This window comes from Callionymus lyra, chromosome 18 (assembly GCF_982586985.1).
Source record: "Callionymus lyra chromosome 18, fCalLyr1.hap1.1, whole genome shotgun sequence".
Taxonomy (NCBI): domain Eukaryota; kingdom Metazoa; phylum Chordata; class Actinopteri; order Syngnathiformes; family Callionymidae; genus Callionymus; species Callionymus lyra.
This window is the reverse complement of record NC_141835.1, coordinates 6561398-6567397: the sequence shown is the minus strand read 5'-3', so window position 1 is coordinate 6567397 and position 6000 is coordinate 6561398. Positions and strand designations below refer to the sequence as shown.

Here is a 6000-nt window from a genome sequence, read left to right as displayed (position 1 = left end):
AAACAAGAAAACACAAACGCATGGTTTAAAAAAAAAATAAGTATTTTTGTGTAGCCATTAGCGCAACAATGATCAATAAAGACGACACTTGTACGACGTATACATAACAGAAGAAACAAGAAAACACAAACGCATGGTTTAAAAAAAAAATCGTATTTTTGTGTAGCCATTAGCGCAACAATGATCAATAAAGACCACACTTGTACGGCGAACATCGTAACAGAAGAAACAAGAAAACACAAACGCATGGTTTAAAAAAAAAAGAAGTATTTTTGTGTAGCCATTAGCGCAACAATGATCAATAAAGACGACACTTGTACGGCGTATACATAACAGAAGAAACAAGAAAACACAAACGCATGGTTTAAAAAAAAAATCGTATTTTTGTGTAGCCATTAGCGCAACAATGATCAATAAAGACGACACTTGTACGGCGAACATCGTAACAGAAGAAACAAGAAAACGCAAACGCATGGTTTAAAAAAAAAAAAGATTTTTGTGTAGCCATTAGCGCAACAATGATCAATAAAGACGACACTTGTACGACGTACATCGTAACAGAAGAAACAAGAAAACACAAACGCATGGTTTAAAAAAAAAATCGTATTTTTGTGTAGCCATTAGCGCAACAATGATCAATAAAGACCACACTTGTACGGCGAACATCGTAACAGAAGAAACAAGAAAACACAAACGCATGGTTTAAAAAAAAAAGAAGTATTTTTGTGTAGCCATTAGCGCAACAATGATCAATAAAGACGACACTTGTACGACGTATACATAACAGAAGAAACAAGAAAACACAAACGCATGGTTTAAAAAAAAAATCGTATTTTTGTGTAGCCATTAGCGCAACAATGATCAATAAAGACGACACTTGTACGGCGAACATCGTAACAGAAGAAACAAGAAAACGCAAACGCATGGTTTAAAAAAAAAAAAGATTTTTGTGTAGCCATTAGCGCAACAATGATCAATAAAGACGACACTTGTACGACGTATACATAACAGAAGAAACAAGAAAACACAAACGCATGGTTTAAAAAAAAAATCGTATTTTTGTGTAGCCATTAGCGCAACAATGATCAATAAGGACGACACTTGTACGGCGAACATCGTAACAGAAGAAACAAGAAAACGCAAACGCATGGTTTAAAAAAAACAATTAGTATTTTTGTGTAGCCATTAGCGCAACAATGATCAATAAAGACGACACTTGTATGACGTATACATAACAGAAGAAATTAGAAAACACAAACGCATGGTTTAAAAAAAAATCGTATTTTTGTGTAGCCATTAGCGCAACAATGATCAATAAAGACGACACTTGTACGGCGAACATCGTAACAGAAGAAACAAGAAAACACAAACGCATGGTTTAAAAAAAACAATTAGCATTTTTGTGTAGCCATTAGCGCAACAATGATCAATAAAGACGACACTTGTACGGCGTACATCGTAACAGAAGAAACAAGAAAACACAAACGCATGGTTTAAAAAAAACAATTAGCATTTTTGTGTAGCCATTAGCGCAACAATGATCAATAAAGACGACACTTGTACGGCGTACATCGTAACAGAAGAAACAAGAAAACACAAACGCATGGTTTAAAAAAAAAAAAATTAGTATTTTTGTGTAGCCATCAGCGCAACAATGATCAATAAAGACGACACTTGTACGGCGTACATCGTAACAGAAGAAACAAGAAAACACAAACGCATGGTTTAAAAAAAAAAAAAGATTTTTGTGTAGCCATTAGCGCAACAATGATCAATAAAGACGACACTTGTACGGCGAACATCGTAACAGAAGAAACAAGAAAACGCAAACGCATGGTTTAAAAAAAAAAATCGTATTTTTGTGTAGCCATTAGCGCAACAATGATCAATAAAGACGACACTTGTACGGCGAACATCGTAACAGAAGAAACAAGAAAACAAAAACGCATGTTTTAAAAAAACAGTTAATATTTTTGTGTAGCCATTAGCGCGACAATGATCAATAAAGACAACACTTGTATGGCGTACATCGTAACAGAAGAAACAAGAAAACACAAACGCATGGTTTAAAAAAAACAATTAGTATTTTTGTGTAGCCATTAGCGCGACAATGATCAATAAAGACGACACCTGTACGGCGTACATCGTAACAGAAGAAACAAGAAAACACAAACGCATGGTTTAAAAAAAACAGTTAGTATTTTTGTGTAGCCATTAGCGCAACAATGATCAATAAAGACAAAACTTGTACGACGTACATCGTAACAGAAGAAACAAGAAAACACAAACGCATGGTTTAAAAAAAAAGAAGTATTTTTGTGTAGCCATTAGCGCAACAATGATCAATAAAGACGACACTTGTACGGCGTACATCGTAACAGAAGAAACAAGAAAACACAAACGCATGGTTTAAAAAAAACAATTACTATTTTTGTGTAGCCATTAGCGCAACAATGATCAATAAAGACGACACCTGTACGACGTACATCGTAACAGAAGAAACAAGAAAACACAAACGCATGGTTAAAAAAAAACAATTAGTATTTTTGTGTAGCCATTAGCGCAACAATGATCAATAAAGACGACACTTGTACGGCGTACATCGTAACAGAAGAAACAAGAAAACACAAACGCATGGTTTAAAAAAAACAATTAGTATTTTTGTGTAGCCATTAGCGCAACAATGATCAATAAAGACGACACTTGTACGGCGTATATCGTAACAGAAGAAACAAGTAAACACAAACGCATGGTTTAAAAAAAACAATTAGTATTTTTGTGTAGCCATTAGCGCAACAATGATCAATAAAGACGACACCTGTACGACGTACATCGTAACAGAAGAAACAAGAAAACACAAACGCATGGTTAAAAAAAAACAATTAGTATTTTTGTGTAGCCATTAGCGCAACAATGATCAATAAAGACGACACTTGTACGGCGTACATCGTAACAGAAGAAACAAGAAAACACAAACGCATGGTTTAAAAAAAACAATTAGTATTTTTGTGTAGCCATTAGCGCAACAATGATCAATAAAGACGACACTTGTACGGCGTATATCGTAACAGAAGAAACAAGTAAACACAAACGCATGGTTTAAAAAAAACAATTAGTATTTTTGTGTAGCCATTAGCGCAACAATGATCAATAAAGACGACACTTGTACGGCGAACATCGTAACAGAAGAAACAAGGAAACACAAACGCATGGTTTTAAAAAAACAATTAGTATTTTTGTGTAGCCATTAGCGCAACAATGATCAATAAAGACGACACCTGTACGGCGTACATCGTAACAGAAGAAACAAGAAAACACAAACGCATGGTTTTAAAAAAAACAATAAGTATTTTTGTGTAGCCATTAGCGCAACAATGATCAATAAAGACGACACTTGTACGGCGTACATCGTAACGGAAGAAACAAGGAAACACAAACGCATGGTTTTAAAAAAACAATTAGTATTTTTGTGTAGCCATTAGCGCAACAATGATCAATAAAGACGACACTTGTACGGCGAACATCGTAACAGAAGAAACAAGGAAACACAAACGCATGGTTAAAAAAAAACAATTAGTATTTTTGTGTAGCCATTAGCGCAACAATGATCAATAAAGACGACACCTGTACGGCGTACATCGTAACAGAAGAAACAAGAAAACACAAACGCATGGTTTTAAAAAAAACAATAAGTATTTTTATGTAGCCATTAGCGCAACAATGATCAATAAAGACGACACTTGTACGGCGAACATCGTAACAGAAGAAACAAGAAAACACAAACGCATGGTTTAAAAAAAAAAAAATAGTATTTTTGTGTAGCCATTAGCGCAACAATGATCAATAAAGACGACACTTGTACGGCGTACATCGTAACAGAAGAAACAAGAAAACACAAACGCATGGTTTAAAAAAAAAGAAGTATTTTTGTGTAGCCATTAGCGCAACAATGATCAATAAAGACGACACTTGTACGGCGAACATCGTAACAGAAGAAACAAGAAAACACAAACGCATGGTTTAAAAAAAACAATTAGTATTTTTGTGTAGCCATTAGCGCAACAATGATCAATAAAGACGACACTTGTACGGCGAACATCGTAACAGAAGAAACAAGAAAACACAAACGCATGGTTTAAAAAAAAATAAATAGTATTTTTGTGTAGCCATTAGAGCAACAATGATCAATAAAGACGACACTTGTACGGCGTACATCGTAACAGAAGAAACAAGAAAACACAAACGCATGGTTTAAAAAAAAAAAAATAGTATTTTTGTGTAGCCATTAGAGCAACAATGATCAATAAAGACGACACTTGTACGGCGTACATCGTAACAGAAGAAACAAGAAAACACAAACGCATGTTTTAAAAAAAAAAAAAAAAATTGTGTAGCCATTAGCGCAACAATGATCAATAAAGACGACACTTGTACGGCGTACATCGTAACAGAAGAAACAAGAAAACACAAACGCATGTTTTAAAAAAAAAAAAAAAAATTGTGTAGCCATTAGCGCAACAATGATCAATAAAGTTTTATCTATGTATCTATCTATTATATGTAGCATTAGCTGTTAGCTTAGAATTATTTTTTAGAGATTTCCACCGACAAACCGGATCAGCATTGAAGCTTTTTTATTCATTGGACGTACGTTACATTTTTTTGCCCTTACATATACATGCCGACATTTGCTTCCACCAGGGGGCGCTTTTTTCAGCCATAATAAACCCCTTTTCTTTATTAAAAATTTCAAAATTATATTAGATTAGATTAGATAGACTTTATTAATTGAATTGGGTTCCCAGTACAAAACAGACTGGTCATAAAAACAAGAACAAAGTGCAAATGAAAGAACAAAGTGTAAATATAATGAACATAAATCAAAGGTTGCCGACTATTTTATGTTCTGACATTGTCGATATGGCCACAAATTTTAAATTTAAATTTAAAGGCTACAAAGTGAAAAATATATTTTTTAAAACTTGGAGTTTTGTTTTATAATTCGAAAATGATCAAAAATGTTGTCTTTAATTTATTTATTTTTATTTGTACCCTTTATTAAATTTGATACAAACAACATTTTTAATTTAAATTAAAAGGCTACAAAGTAAAAAATACATTTTCTTTTGCAGTTTGATACTATAATTTGGAAAATTCTAAAAAATGTTTCCTTTAATTAAATTGTTTTTATTTGTAACCTTTTTAAAATTTCATATAAATATAAACTTTTACAATTTAGAGTTTTTTTCAATTATTAGAATTACAATATCAAACTGTTAATAATACAGGTATATATCGGAAGCTTTGGGCCGAGTTAAATGGGATCTCGGGGCCACAAGCCTCACTTTTAATCGTAAAAATGATTTAAAAAGAATTATAAAGATGTTATAATCAGGGATGAGGGATCAATAAAGTTTGACCTTACCTTACCTTACCTTAATTTGGAAGATTGTGAAATGTATTATTATTATTTATTTGTAACCCTTTTAAATTTGATTTAGATAATATTTTTTAATTGAAATTTAAAGGCTACAAAGTAAAACAAAAATACAGAATCTAGACTATAATAAATGTTAATATCGGAGACTTTGGGTCGAATTCAACTAGATCTCGTCATCCGTTGAACTTTGACCTTGTTTTGGGAACTTGATTCTGGAACAGGTTAAGGTAAGGTAAGATAAGGTAGAACTTTATTGATCCCTCAGGAGGTCTCCTTCGGGAAATTGTTTTTTTCCAATAGTCACAGCAAATACAGCAATTTTTCATAAAAAATAAATCAAAATAAAACAAGAACAAAGAGAAATAAAGAGAAAGAACAAGATGATACAATCTAAGTCTAAAGATAAAGATAAAGAACATACATCATAGAAAAATAGCAAACACTAAGGATACAAAGACTAACATAGAACAGAACATCATGATACTTTTACTCCACTCCTGCCCCCGAACCCAGAATTGTACAATATAAAAGCCAGAGGAATGACTATTTAATTGTCATTA

General features: G+C 32.8%; 2 protein-coding genes across 4 annotated transcripts in view; both read left to right on the top strand.

Annotated features, from left to right (window-relative positions):
- LOC148060301 (apoptosis-stimulating of p53 protein 1-like) overlaps positions 1-6000 on the top strand; it is a 53733-nt gene that overhangs the window by 46099 nt on the left and 1634 nt on the right. The gene's annotated exons all lie outside the window — the stretch shown is intronic.
- Positions 1-6000, top strand: part of bsdc1 (BSD domain containing 1) — a 227788-nt gene that overhangs the window by 221432 nt on the left and 356 nt on the right. The window lies entirely within an intron of this gene.